This window comes from Ranitomeya imitator, chromosome 2 (assembly GCF_032444005.1).
Source record: "Ranitomeya imitator isolate aRanImi1 chromosome 2, aRanImi1.pri, whole genome shotgun sequence".
In the NCBI taxonomy this organism is placed as follows: domain Eukaryota; kingdom Metazoa; phylum Chordata; class Amphibia; order Anura; family Dendrobatidae; genus Ranitomeya; species Ranitomeya imitator.
This window is the reverse complement of record NC_091283.1, coordinates 671,000,063-671,015,803: the sequence shown is the minus strand read 5'-3', so window position 1 is coordinate 671,015,803 and position 15,741 is coordinate 671,000,063. Positions and strand designations below refer to the sequence as shown.

Genomic DNA, 15,741 nt, shown 5'->3' with positions numbered 1-15,741 from the left:
TGCCGAGATATTTGAACTAGAAACACAACACAAAAAACAGCAGGAGCAACATACCCTAGATAAACTTACAAAAAAAACACAACGATTGAAAGAAATTTTGAACTTAAACTCTGCTAAATGGTACGCCTCTTGGCGAAACAAAATGTTCGTACATGGCGATAGAGCTTCTAAGTTAATGATAACCAGACTAAAACGACGCCAAACACGCACATATATCCATACCATCAAATCTTCAAATGGTCAGAGCACCCAAAACTATAAACAAATTGAATCTGAATTCCTAAATTATAAAAAGCTTTACAACCTACGCCCAAAAGAGAACGACAATGACAAATCCAAAAGGTTACTAGCTATTAAAACCTTTCTGACACGTCTAAATCTCCCTCAGTTGACAACCTCTCAGCAACACTTCCTAACCAAACCATTCCAACTAGACGAACTCCGGTCCGCCCTGTCGGGGAGCCCTTCTGGGAAAGCCCCCGGACCCGACGGTTTACCCATAATATAATATAAGTCCTTTCCCCAAGTATTACTCCCACGCCTATTAAACATGTGTAACTCAGTATTGAACGGCAAACAATTCCCTACGCAGGCCTTGGAAGCCAAGATTTCACTAATTTACAAGGAAGGCAAGGACCCAGAGCAATGCAGTAGCTATAGGCCAATCTCGTTATTAAACGTGGACCTGAAGCTATTTGCAAGCATGATAGCACGCAGAATAGCAGGATTTTTGCCTTCATTGATTTCTTTAAACCAAACAGGCTTTGTCAAGGGAAGAGAAGGGAAAGATAATGCTTATAAAATATTGCACCTTATGCACTATGCTAGAGAAAGAAAACTACCTTTAGTTCTCCTAGGGACTGATGCGGAGAAAGCCTTCGACAGGGTGGACTGGACTTACCTGAGAGAGACCTTGGCCTGCTTTGGATTTCCTCACCAACTAACTTCTTCAATAATGAGTATGTATCGAGAAGCCAAGGCACGCATTAGAATAAATGGCTCCCTGACAGACACGTTTACTATCTCAAATGGCACTCGCCAGGGTTGCCCCCTGTCGCCGATACTCTTCGTGTTAGCGATGGAACCCCTACTAAGTGCTATTTAGCAGAGCCCTGAAATTGAGGGCATTAAGATAGGAAAAACATAGTACAAAACGGCGGCCTTTGCGGACGACCTTCTTGTTCTGATGACAAGACCACTCAAAAGCTTCCCAGCTTTGATGTCTTTACTGGAGGAATATAGTATCCTAGCAAACTTTAAAGTTAATCTTTCTAAATCAGAAGCTCTAGATCTCAACATACCTACTCACACCCTTGCTAAATTGAAAAAACTATACCCCTTCACCTGGCCCAAACAATACATCACGTACCTTGGAATTAGGATACCCAGAAACCACAAAGACCTATTTAAACTTAATTATGACCCGCTAATTGGCAAAGCTAAGACTACCATGCAATCCTGGAGAGACCAATTCCTATCATGGTCAGGGAGAAAAAAATATACTAAAAAGTTTAATACTTCCCAAGTTTGTATACCTGTTTCAAATGCTACCTATACACGTCCCAGACTCTTACCTAGCCGGGGTGAACTCATTGTTCCTCAAGTATATTTGGAAAAATATCAAACCACGAATAACTTACCGCACGCTAGTATTGGCTAAAATCTAACGGCGGAATGGGCGCACCAGATGCCAGGAAATACTACCACGCTGCAATATTGGCGCGCTCAGTGGACCCAATACGCGGCACACAAAGTAAACAGTGACTTACGATAGAGAATGAGCTCTCACCTCAGCCTATCAGATCGCTTCTGATGACTTATGTCAAGAAGCGACCTCCCCCCTCACAATCCAACCCACTCACACATGCACTCATCAGGATCTGGACGAAGGTACATAACATACTAATACCCCCTTCATCGCCACTACTCAAACTTTCAGACATCCTAACCCACACAATCAAAACTGACAATAAAGTACATAGCAGCCAGAAAGGCCCAAACACACCCATAGACCAGCTATTTGGGGAGGGAGTGCTTCTGCCCCTCTCTGAAATTAAAAAACTAACGGGCCTACCGAATTTTAATTTTATACAGTACAACGCCCTCAAAGAATCTCTGAGAATAATGCAATACAACTCCGACACCACCCGAAATCTCACAACCTTCGAAACCCAATGCGCCAGAGTATCCAAACCACCGAAACCGCTATCCACCCTATACCAAACTCTCCTGACTGAAGACCATTGCTTAAAAAGAGCATATATAACAAGCTGGGAAAAAGACTTGGGATATATTTTTAATAAATACCAGGTCCAACATATCTACAAAAATTCACATGGCCCCACGTGCTGCATGAAAATGCAGGAAAATTCCTTTAAAATAGTATCCAGGTGGTACACTTCACAAACCCAAATCCGAATCTGGAAACCTGACACCTCTACCTCATGTTGGAGATGCAAAAAAGGAACAGGTGACTATTTTCACTTATGGTGGTCTTGCCCCATCCTACAACAATTTTGGTCTCTTGTGGAGACTGCTATCCTGGATATCGTAGGTAAAAAATTGAAGCTAACACCAGAGTCTGTTCTTTTAAACCTACCCATTTGCCCCAATCTACCTCGCCGCTCCTCTTCCTTAGCCTACAACATCATAGCGGCTGCTAAGCTACTGGTGCCGACACTCTGGAAATCAACAAAAATACCCACACTCCCACAACTATTATCCAAAATTGACCAACTTTACAGATTAGCTGAATTAGCAGCCTCCGTGAACCATACGATCCCATCATTCAAAGAAACATGGCTCTCTTGGGCCCTCTATAGGTCTAACAAACATCTGATGTCTGAAGACATACCTTAAACAAGGCCGACTGCAGAACAAGGTGCTACCCCCCCTCCCCATCTTTATCCCTGAATTCTGATCCCTTCTTTTCTACCTCCTTTTCTTCTCTAAATTCTTTCTCCTTTAATTGTGTTGTTTTTATCTTTCGACGACCAGCATTATTAGACGGAACATAATTAATGTCTGATTGCAGGAACACCTTCCTACCTCTTAGTATAAAAGAAGATTTATGTATCCTCCAATTGACAACTACTCATCATTCATATAATACAATTGTTTTACCTACATATAATCTGAGTGACCTCAAAGCTCTATGTTTGTCCTAAGAGCTTTTACTCGAAGTTTATCTAATGTCGTTCTATTAACTGTTCTCTTTTTTGTATTTTATACATGTTTGTACATCTGTTCTTTAATGAAAATCAATAAAAAGAACATTGAAAAGAAAACAACAATAAATACATGAACCTATACACAAACAATCTACAAATATAAGCTTGCACTCTTCCCAGAATAAATTCCAACTATAGTAAAGACTCCTAAGCAAAAGATCAATAGTTTGTATGGTAATTATACAACACCGTAAGTTAAACCGAATTGATGTCAGCAGCCCCTTATTTGTATATAAAAGGACTATAATAACGCTGTATCTGTCTGTAGCAATGTGTAAAAGCTAGAAAGAGGACGAAGATACTGAATGCCACGCACTTATTTAAAAGTAATAGCACAAAAGGAGTATTTCTATGAACTTTGTTTAGCTGAAAACTAATCCCCCACTGTGGGAATGCAGCAAAAAAAAAAAATGTTTATTATAAAAATGAAAAACTGGAGATAACAGTCATGATGCAAGAAGCAGCCCCGGCCGGTGGCAAAGCTTCACTAAAAATGAGGGTAATGAGGCGTACTGCAATTGGATTAAACCGGGTCGGAAATCCGATGCATGTACGCCACTAGTTACCTTAAGCAGAACACTGATAGTGGATAGACGAGAGGTATTCCTTCCACGTTGCTCCTGCTGATGTAGATGTCCAGCGTCCGGTGTTGTCTGGAGAGTCCCGGCTGCCTGTAGTAGTGGCTGCGCGCGGTGATAGCGATCTCCTCACAGTGTGTGATCACAGAGCAGGACCTGCTGTGACATCACCAGTCACGTGATGCAGTGAAAGAAGTTCCAATAGAGTAAACGTACAGATAGCAGAAAGGACCAATAGTATCCAACGCGTTTCGGAAAGAAGCGCTTTCCTTCATTAGGGATCCATACAGATATTTGCCCCATATAATGCTGCACATGGCCCCATACAGATATTTGCCCCATATAATGCTGCACATGGCCCCATAAGATGCTCCATACAGATATTTGCCCCTTGTAATGCTGCACATGGCCTCATACAGATATTTGCCCCATATAATGCTGCACATGGCCCCATGCAGATATTTGCCCCATATAATGTTGCACATGGCCCCATACAGATATTTGCCCCATATAATGCTGCACATGGCCCCATAAGATGCTCCATACAGATATTTGCCACATACAATGCTGCACAAATGCTGATTATGGCCCCATAAGATGCTCCATAGACACATTTGCCCCGTATAATGCTACACAAGTGCAGATTATGGCCCCATAAGATGCTCCATAGAGATATTTGCCCCATACAATGCTGCACAAATGCTGATTATGGCCCCATAAGATGCTCCATAGACATATTTGCCCTGTATAATGCTCCACAATTGCGGATTATGGCCCCATAAGATGCTCCATAGAGATATTTGCCCCATACAATGCTACACAAATGCTGATTATGGCCCCATGCTCCATAGACACATTTGCCCCATATAATGCTCCACAAGTGCGGTTTATGGCCCCATAAGATGCTCCATAGAGATATTTGCCCCATACAATGCTGCAGAAATGCTGATTATGGCCCCATAAGATGCTCCATAGACACATTTGTCCCGTATAATGCTCCACAAGTGCGGATTATGGCCCCATACAGCGTCGGACTGGAGTACCTTGGGCCCACCAGAGAAAAAACATTCTTGGGGCCCACCATGCAGTTTAAAAATATCACACAGAATAGATCCTATATACCACACCACAAACGAGAGCTGTCAGATCCTCTATATACTACAGCAAACAGGAGAGCTGACAGATCCTCTATATACTACACCACACAGGAGAGCTGACAGATCCTCTTCATACTATACCACACGGGAGAGCTGATATCCTCTATATACTACACCACACAGGAGAGATGACAGATCCTCTATATACTACACCACACAGGAGAGATGACAGATCCTCTATATACTACACCACACGGGAGAGCTGATATCCTCTATATACTACACCACACGGGAGAGCTGATATCCTCTATATACTACACCACACGGGAGAGCTGATATCCTCTATATACTACACCACACGGGAGAGCTGTCAGATCCTCTATACACTACACCACACGGGAGAGCTGTCAGATCCTCTATATACTACACCACACACGAGAGCTGACAGATCCTCTATATACTACACCACACAGGAGAGCTGACAGATCCTCTATATACTACACCACACAGGAGAGCTGACAGATCCTCCATATACTACACCACACAGGAGAGCTGACAGATCCTCCATATACTACACCACACGGGAGAGGAGACAGATCCTCTATATACTACACCACACAGGAGAACTGACAGATCCTTTATATACTACACCACACAGGAGAACTGACAGATCCTCTATATACTACACCACACAGTCGAGCTGACAGATCCTTTATATACTACACCACACAGGAGAACTGACAGATCTTCTATATACTACACCACACAGGAGAACTGACAGATCCTCTATATACTACACCACACAGGAGAGCTGATATCCTCTATATACTACACCACACGGGAGAGCTGATATCCTCTATATACTACACCACACAGGAGAGCTGACAGATCCTCTATATACTACAGCAAACAGGAGAGCTGACAGATCCTCTATATACTACACCACACAGGAGAGCTGACAGATCCTCTATATACTACACCACACGGGAGAGCTGATATCCTCTATATACTACAACACACGGGAGAGCTGTCAGATACTCTATATACTACAGCAAACAGGAGAGCTGACAGATCCTCTATATACTACACCACACAGGAGAGCTGACAGATCCTCCATATACTACACCACACGGGAGAGCTGACAGATCCTCTATATACTACACCACACAGGAGAGCTGATACATCCTCTATATACTACACCACACAGGAGAGCTGTCAGATCCTCTATATACTACACCACACAGGAGAGCTGACAGATCCTCTATATACACAGGAGAGGTGACAGATCCTCTATATACTACACCACACAGGAGAGCTGACAGATCCTCTATATACTACACCACACAGGAGAGCTGTCAGATCCTCTATATACTACACCACACAGGAGAGCTGACAGATCCTCTATATACTACACCACACAGGACAGCTGACAGATCCTCCATATACTACACCACACGGGAGAGCTGATACATCCTCTATATACTACACCACACAGGAGAGCTGACAGATCCTCTATATACTACACCACACAGGAGAGCTGTCAGATCCTCTATATACTGCAGCTGCCAAGGCAAACAGGATCATGGGGTGCATTAAAAGAGGTCTGGATACACATGATGAGAGCATTATACTGCCTCTGTACAAATCCCTAGTTAGACCGCACATGGAGTACTGTGTCCAGTTTTGGGCACCGGTGCTCAGGAAGGATATAATGGAACTAGAGTACAAAGGAGGGCAACAAAATTAATAAAGGGGATGGGAGAACTACAATACCCAGATAGATTAGCGAAATTAGGATTATTTAGTCTAGAAAAAAGACGACTGAGGGGCGATCTAATAACCATGTATAAGTATATAAGGGGACAATACAAATATCTCGCTGAGGATCTGTTTATACCAAGGAAGGTGACGGGCACAAGGGGGCATTCTTTGCGTCTGGAGGAGAGAAGGTTTTTCCACCAACATAGAAGAGGATTCTTTACTGTTAGGGCAGTGAGAATCTGGAATTGCTTGCCTGAGGAGGTGGTGATGGCGAACTCAGTCGAGGGGTTCAAGAGAGGCCTGGATGTCTTCCTGGAGCAGAACAATATTGTATCATACAATTATTAGGTTCTGTAGAAGGACGTAGATCTGGGTATTTATTATGATGGAATATAGGCTGAACTGGATGGACAAATGTCTTTTTTCGGCCTTACTAACTATGTTACTATGTTACTATGTTACTACACCACACAGGAGAGCTGTCAGATCCTCTATATACTACACCACACAGGAGAGCTGACAGATCCTCTATATACTACACCACACAGGGGAGCTGACAGATCCTCTATATACTACACCACACAGGAGAGCTGACAGATCCTCTATATACTACACCATACAGGAGAGCTGACAGATCCTCTATATACTACATCACACGGGAGAGCTGACAGATCCTCTATATACTACACCACACATGAGAGCTGTCAGATCCTCTATATACTACACCACACGGGAGAGCTGATAGATCCTCTATATACTACACCACACAGGAGAGCTGACAGATCCTTTATATACTACACCACACAGGAGAGGTGACAGATCCTCTACATACTACACCCCACGGGAGAGCTGACAGATCCTCTATATATTACACCACACGGGAGATCTAACAGATCCTCTATATACTACACCACACAGGAGAGGTGACAGATCCTCTACATACTACACCACACAGGAGAGCTGACAGATCCTCTATATACTACACCACACGGAAGAGCTGACAGATCCTCTATATACTACATCACTCGGGAGAGCTAACAGATCATTTATATACTACACCACACAGGAGAGCTGACAGATCCTCTATATACTACACCACACAGGAGAGCTAACAGATCATTTATATACTACACCACACAGGAGAGCTGACAGATCCTCTATATACTACACCACACAGGAGAGGTGACAGATCCTCTATATACTACACCACACAGGAGAGCTGACAGATCCTTTATATACTACACCACACAGGAGAGCTGACAGATCCTCTATATACTACACCACACAGGAGAGCTAACAGATCCTTTATATACTACACCACACAGGAGAGCTGACAGATCCTCTATATACTACACCACACAGGAGAGGTGACAGATCCTCTATATACTACACCACACAGGAGAGGTGACAGATCCTTTATATACTACACCACACAGGAGAGCTGACAGATCCTCTATATACTACACCACACAGGAGAGGTGACAGATCCTCTATATACTACACCACACAGGAGAGCTGACAGATCCTCTATATACTACACCACACAGGAGAGCTGACAGATCCTCTATATACTACACCATACAGGAGAGCTGACAGATCATCTATATACTACACCACACGGGAGAGCTGACAGATCCTCTATATACTACACCACACAGGAGAGCTGACAGATCCTCTATATACTACACCACACGGGAGAGCTGATATCCTCTATATACTACAACACACGGGAGAGCTGTCAGATACTCTATATACTACAGCAAACAGGAGAGCTGACAGATCCTCTATATACTACACCACACAGGAGAGCTGACAGATCCTCCATATACTACACCACACGGGAGAGCTGACAGATCCTCTATATACTACACCACACAGGAGAGCTGATACATCCTCTATATACTACACCACACAGGAGAGCTGTCAGATCCTCTATATACTACACCACACAGGAGAGCTGACAGATCCTCTATATACACAGGAGAGGTGACAGATCCTCTATATACTACACCACACAGGAGAGCTGACAAATACTTTATATACTACACCACACAGGAGAGCTGACAGATCCTCTATATACTACACCACACAGGAGAGCTGTCAGATCCTCTATATACTACACCACACAGGAGAGCTGACAGATCCTCTATATACTACACCACACAGGACAGCTGACAGATCCTCCATATACTACACCACACGGGAGAGCTGATACATCCTCTATATACTACACCACACAGGAGAGCTGACAGATCCTCTATATACTACACCACACAGGAGAGCTGTCAGATCCTCTATATACTGCAGCTGCCAAGGCAAACAGGATCATGGGGTGCATTAAGAGAGGTCTGGATACACATGATGAGAGCATTATACTGCCTCTGTACAAATCCCTAGTTAGACCGCACATGGAGTACTGTGTCCAGTTTTGGGCACCGGTGCTCAGGAAGGATATAATGGAACTAGAGTACAAAGGAGGGCAACAAAATTAATAAAGGGGATGGGAGAACTACAATACCCAGATAGATTAGCGAAATTAGGATTATTTAGTCTAGAAAAAAGACGACTGAGGGGCGATCTAATAACCATGTATAAGTATATAAGGGGACAATACAAATATCTCGCTGAGGATCTGTTTATACCAAGGAAGGTGACGGGCACAAGGGGGCATTCTTTGCGTCTGGAGGAGAGAAGGTTTTTCCACCAACATAGAAGAGGATTCTTTACTGTTAGGGCAGTGAGAATCTGGAATTGCTTGCCTGAGGAGGTGGTGATGGCGAACTCAGTCGAGGGGTTCAAGAGAGGCCTGGATGTCTTCCTGGAGCAGAACAATATTGTATCATACAATTATTAGGTTCTGTAGAAGGACGTAGATCTGGGTATTTATTATGATGGAATATAGGCTGAACTGGATGGACAAATGTCTTTTTTCGGCCTTACTAACTATGTTACTATGTTACTATGTTACTACACCACACAGGAGAGCTGTCAGATCCTCTATATACTACACCACACAGGAGAGCTGACAGATCCTCTATATACTACACCACACAGGGGAGCTGACAGATCCTCTATATACTACACCACACAGGAGAGCTGACAGATCCCCTATATACTACAACACACGGGAGAACTGACAGATCCTCTATATACATATATACATACATCTCTATATACTACACCACAAAGGAGAGCAGTAATGTAGGTCCAGTGTGTGTAGTAAAATACTTACCGGTGGCCATATTCCACTGCAATGAAGACACAAGCAACGACACAGCGGCAGAAGACGGCGACTGCTGCATATTTTATTACACACAGGGAAGCTTTCTGTTGGGGGCGAGACATTGTTTTTATTAGTACGATTTTGGGATAGATGTGATGTTTTCATCATTTGTTATAGCTTTTTTTGTGGAATTGTGGCGAACAGAAAAAAAGGACATTTGGCATTTGTTTCTTTCTACGGTGTTTACTGATCGGGTTAGTTGTTTTTATATTTTGATAGATCGGACTTTTCTGAACCCAGCAATACCAAATATTTGTTGTTTTTTATTTATATTTATTTTCAATGGGATAAAAAGAAGTGATTTGAACTTTTAGGAATTTTTTAATTTTTTGTTACCTTTCACTGGTAGTTAGCCCCCTTAGAGGACATGAAGATGCGATCATCTGATCGCATGTGCTATTATATACAGTGCTGCCACAGCATCATTGCATATAGAAGAAATTATGGTCTACTTAAAAGCCCGGCTACAGGAAGAAGACCCCTGGCTGTCATGACAACCCATCGGCGACCCACGATCACATCATGGGCGTTAATGTATGAGAGAATGATGCGCACGCATGTTGGCAAGTGTTATATGCTGCTGTCAGAGATTGACAGTGGCATTTAACACGCGCCATACATGTAAGGCAGATGTCGCAAAGGTGTTTATCACCTGAGGACCCCCTTCACCACTGTGTCACCCAATATCCTGTGGGCCCCATCCCCCACTGTTTCACCTTTATTTTCCTGTGGGCCCCCTCCCCTACTGTGCCACCCAATATGCTGTGGGCCCCCTCCCCCACTGTTTCACCTCCATTTTCCAGTGGGCCCCCTCCCCCACTATTTCACCTCTATTTTCCTGTGGGCCCCCTCCCCCACTGTGGCACCTAATATTCTGTGGGCCCCTCCCCCACTATTTCACCTCTAATTTCCTATGGGCCTGCTCAGACAAGGAAAGGGGAGCCACAGTAAAATAGAGGTGGCTGACACAATGGGGGAGGGGGCCCACAAGAAAATTAGAATATCACCGGGGCCCCCTCCCCTGTCACCTTTAGGTTGCATGGGACCCCCTCCCCTAACTGTGTCTCTGTGGCTGGAGATCTAGTCAGGGTGCAGGCATCATAACTATTTATGTACTTACAGTCACACTGACTGCAGCTATCCCTCTGCTCCTCTGCACATTATATGGCCCTGCTGTGTGCTGCTTGGGCAGGACAGCTGACCAATCACAGCATAGCTCCTTGCCTGAGCTGTGCTGTGAGGTCACACAAAGAAAACTAACACTGATTGGCTAAATTGTAGCCAATCAGCATTTACACTGCTGCCCAGGGCATTTTTGAAGAGGAGCAGAGAGATGGAGCACAGGAGCAGGTCAGCTGTTGTGTGCTGTCTCCTCTCAGACTCAGCCTCACAGTCAGCTGTTCTGCTCTGCTGACTGTGCTGACTGAAGTGAGGGTCGGCACGCACACACAGCTCTCCTGGCAGAGTAATGGCAGCGGCAGCAGGTGATGTGAAGGAGCTGTGCCTGCACTTCCCATCACCTGTGCAGTCTGCCAGCCGATGCCGGCTATACAATAAAGTGCGCACTGCTGGGCAGGTACAAATGAAGGAGACAGAAGCTGGACCTGGGGGTGGGGCCCATATGTTCCATATGTCGTGCATTGGATGCGTCGGTAATTGGCAGACCATCGTCACAAAAAAACGTTCAATGTTCGACTGTGCATGCGCTGCTGAAACTCCGCCCCCTCCTCCCCGGAACTCCTAATGGGCAGCGGATGCATCTGAAAACTGCATCCACTGCCCACATTGTGCACTATTTTGTACAACGTCCGTCTGTACATCGGGCCGACGGTTTGCGAAGGCCCCGTACCGACGGAAGTGTGAAAGTAGCCTAATTAAAAAAAAAGCGGTCATGAAAAATTATTTATCCTTCAAATGGTAGCAAGATGACTGATGGCAATTATTTATTTCTCAGACAGCTAGGAAACACACAGCACTCCTGAAAAATTTTTTATTTGGCCGACAAATGGCAACAAGATGGCTGATGCCAATTATTTATTTGCAATACTACTAGAAAACACACAGCGGCTTAAAGGAACAGTACTCCCACAGGCAGGGAAGTGCAGAGTACACACAGCAGCTTAAAGGAACAGTACTCTCATGTGGGGGATGCAGAGTACACACAGTGGCTTAAAGACACAATACTTCCACAGGTGGGGGGGTGCAGAATACACACAGCAGTTTAAAGGCACATTACTCTCAGAGAAGGGGAGAGAAGAATACGCACAGTGGCTTAAAGGCACAGTAGTCCCAGAAGCGAGGTTGCAGAGTACTTGGCACAGTACTCCGACAGATATGGGTTGCAGAGTACATACAATAGCTTTTGGCAACGTACTTTCACAGATATGGTTGCAGAATGCAGTCAGAATCTGTCCCTCACTCCATTTCGTATGCTATCCTTACAGTAATAAGAGCAAAATGGTGGCTGCACTCCTGATCTGACCTTTATACAGGCCGGGTCTTGTGGTGCGCCGGCCAAACGCAGCCATGCCAAAGGCTGTGATGGCTCTGGAAGTGCCCACATTCTAAAAGCTTGCTGATTGGCTGTGCTGCAGCCTTTCAACAAGCTTTATTAATCTGGCGAAGTCGAATAAGAAACCAGACATACAGTCAGGGGCGGACACTGACAGCTTGGGGCCCCTGTGCAAGAAATGTGTCTGTGGGCCCCTCTCCTTCTATGGCGACAAAGCTACATTATATATATATATATATATATATATATATATATATATATATATATTATTATTTATTTATTGTTATAGCGCCATTTATTCCATGGCGCTTTACATGTGAGGAGGGGTATACATAATGAAAACAAGTACAATAATCTTAAACAATACAAGTCATAACTGGTACAGGAGGAATGAGGACCCTGCCCGCGAGGGCTCACAATCTACAAGAATATATATATATATATATATATATATATATATATATAGCCACACACACATGTATATATATTACATAGTCTCCTTTATTATGTATATTGCCGTCCCTTATTATACAGTGCCCTCTCTTGTCATGTACAGTACCGTCCCTTACATATTGGATTATATAGAGCCCTGTTTTTTTTATTACATAATGTCCTGTCTTGTTAGCTGTATAATACAATGATGGCTGATGGAGCATGGGAAAGCTTCTTTTCTAATGGAGGAGCTGATGGACTGGTCGTCTGGTCACCGGCTCCTCCATCAGCAGTCATTTTACATCTAACAAGAGAGGGGACTATGTAATACAAGAGGGCGCTGTGAATAACAAAAATAACAAGATTACACTATGTAAGAGACAGCACTGTACATAACAGCAGAGGAAGCTATAAAATATGGGACGGCATCATAAAATAATAAGCGAGTACGCTATATACTAAGGGACTGTGCTATATACTTCCTCCACCTTCCCTGTTCCTAAATTCATTATAAATCCCCCTTCTTCCCATCCCAATCCCCCACACCCATCTTGTCCTCCTCCCCCCCGCATCCCATTATTGTCCTCTCCCCCACCCCAATCATTGCCCTCTTCACCACCTCCATCATTGCTTTCTCCTCCACCACCCCCATTATTGTCCTTTCCACCACCACCATCATTGCCTTTTCCCCACAACTGGTGAAGTATATGCAGAATGGACATTTTGTTAAAAGGATCCTAATGTCAAACGCATGCGGTCCAGGGGCAGCTTGAATCAGACACTGCACAATTGCAACCAGGAAGCTATACCTTAAAATGCTGCGATATTTCAGAGTAAAAATGCTTTAAAAAGCCATCCCGGGGAGGGGGGAGGGGTCTAGGAATGTAGGCGCTTCCAATAGGATTGGGGAGTAATTCATTACCAGACACTGATGGTGGATTATCTCATAGGAGGAAGAGGATCAGTAGTTGACGTTCAAAGAGCCTGGTCCTCTTCTCCACCTCTGGGGAGATTCGGGACATCCGATAATACATTAATTGCTCTCTTGGACCTGCAAAAATTTAATATGCACAGAGGCCTTTAGTGTTAGTCTCATAGCTGGTCCATTGAGTCTCCATTGCCCAAGTTCCCAAATACACCAGGAGCTGTCATTGTTGGGGGTAGATAGACAGATAGACATGAGATAGATGGACAGACAGACAGATAGATAGATAGATATAGATAGATGATAGATAATAGATATAGACAAATGATAGATAACAGCTAGTAGATAGATAGACAGATAGATAAAGAGATAGTAAAATCCCACATATTTTGCATCTTATTCTCTGGTTCCTTTGCTGCCATAGGAGTGCAGCAGGTGGCAGAGGGGATGGTCTGCAGCGGACGACCCCCTGCACACAGCTCTCCTTGAGGACCTGCTGCCAGCCTCCTCCACAGCTGCTGCATCTCATAGAAGGAGCCTGGTCGTGCTGCATATGACTGCTACAAAGCTTTGGCTGTAAATTTATCTGACAGCAATTTGTCCGTTCTTTGTTACTGCATGCTCAGTAAAGTGAATGCAGAGGGAGGAGCCCCCCTTTTCTCCTTACCTCCCGGGACGTACTTAAAAGAATGAAGAAAAGGCATAAATAAAAAGAATGAATATAAAAACTTATAGGTCCAAAGAGATGGAGAGCCATTATAGATTTCTTATGCATCTTGAATATGAAATGTACATGAATTATATGTAAAAAATTAGGAAATCAACATAGATCCCGTAAAAAAGGTGTATATTATATTCCCTGAGCCTGATAGGTGGGGAATGAACATGGAATATATGTAGAGAATAGGAGAATGAACACATATCCCATATAAACAGGTGTATATTATATTCCCTGTGTCTGATAGGTGGGGAATGAACATAAAATATACGTAGAGAATAGGAGAATGAACACATATCCCATATAAACAGGTGTATTTTATATTCCCTGAGCCTGATAGGTGGGGAATGAACATGAAATATATGTAGATAATAGAGGAATGAACACATATCCCATATAAACAGGTGTATATTATATTCCCTGAGCCTGATAGGTGGGGAATGAACATGGAATATACAGTTAGGTCCATATATATTTGGACAGAAACATCATTTTTCTAATTTTGGTTATAGTCCTTACCACAATAAATTTTAAGCAAAACAATTCAGATGCAGTTGAAGTTCAAACTTTCAGCTTTCATTTGAGGGCATCCACATTAAAATTGGATGAAGGGTTTAGAAGTTTCAGCTCCTTAACATGTGCCACCCTGTTTTTAAAAGGGCCAAAAGTAATTGGACAGATTCAATAATTTTAAATAAAATGTTCATTTTTAGTACTTGGTTGAAAACCCTTTGTTGGCAATAACTGCCTGAAGTCTTGAACTCATGGACATCACCAGACGCAGTGTTTCCCCCTTTTTGATGCTCTGCCAGGCCTTCACTGCAGTGGTTTTCAGTTGCTATTTGTTTGTGGGCCTTTCTGTCTGAAGTTTAGTCTTTAACAAGTGAAATGCATGCTCAATTGGGTTGAGATCAGGTGACTGACTTGGCCATTCAAGAATATTCCACTTCTTTGCTTTAATAAACTCCTGGGTTGCTTTGGCTTTATGTTTTGGGTCATTGGTCGTCGTTTCATACTACAAATGGACAATCAGTTTTGCTGCACTTGGCTGGATCTGAGCACACAATATGTCTCTGAATACCTCAGAATTCATTCGGCTGCTTCTGTCCTGTGTCACATCATCAATAAACACAAGTGACCCAGTGCCACTGGCAGCCATGCATGCCCATGCCATCACACTGCCTCCGCCGTGTTTTACAGATGAT

General features: G+C 43.6%; 1 protein-coding gene across 3 annotated transcripts in view; it reads right to left on the bottom strand.

Annotated features, from left to right (window-relative positions):
• The window catches only part of LRRC18 (leucine rich repeat containing 18), a 46,677-nt gene that overhangs the window by 22,155 nt on the left and 8,781 nt on the right, over positions 1-15,741 (bottom strand). The window contains exon 3 of one of the 3 annotated variants that reach the window (XM_069753037.1): positions 13,816-13,944. The exons of the other annotated variants lie outside the window; for them this stretch is intronic. The gene's annotated coding sequence lies outside the window, so the exon portion shown is untranslated. The remainder of the gene's footprint in view (positions 1-13,815; positions 13,945-15,741) is intronic. 3 annotated transcript variants of the gene reach the window in all.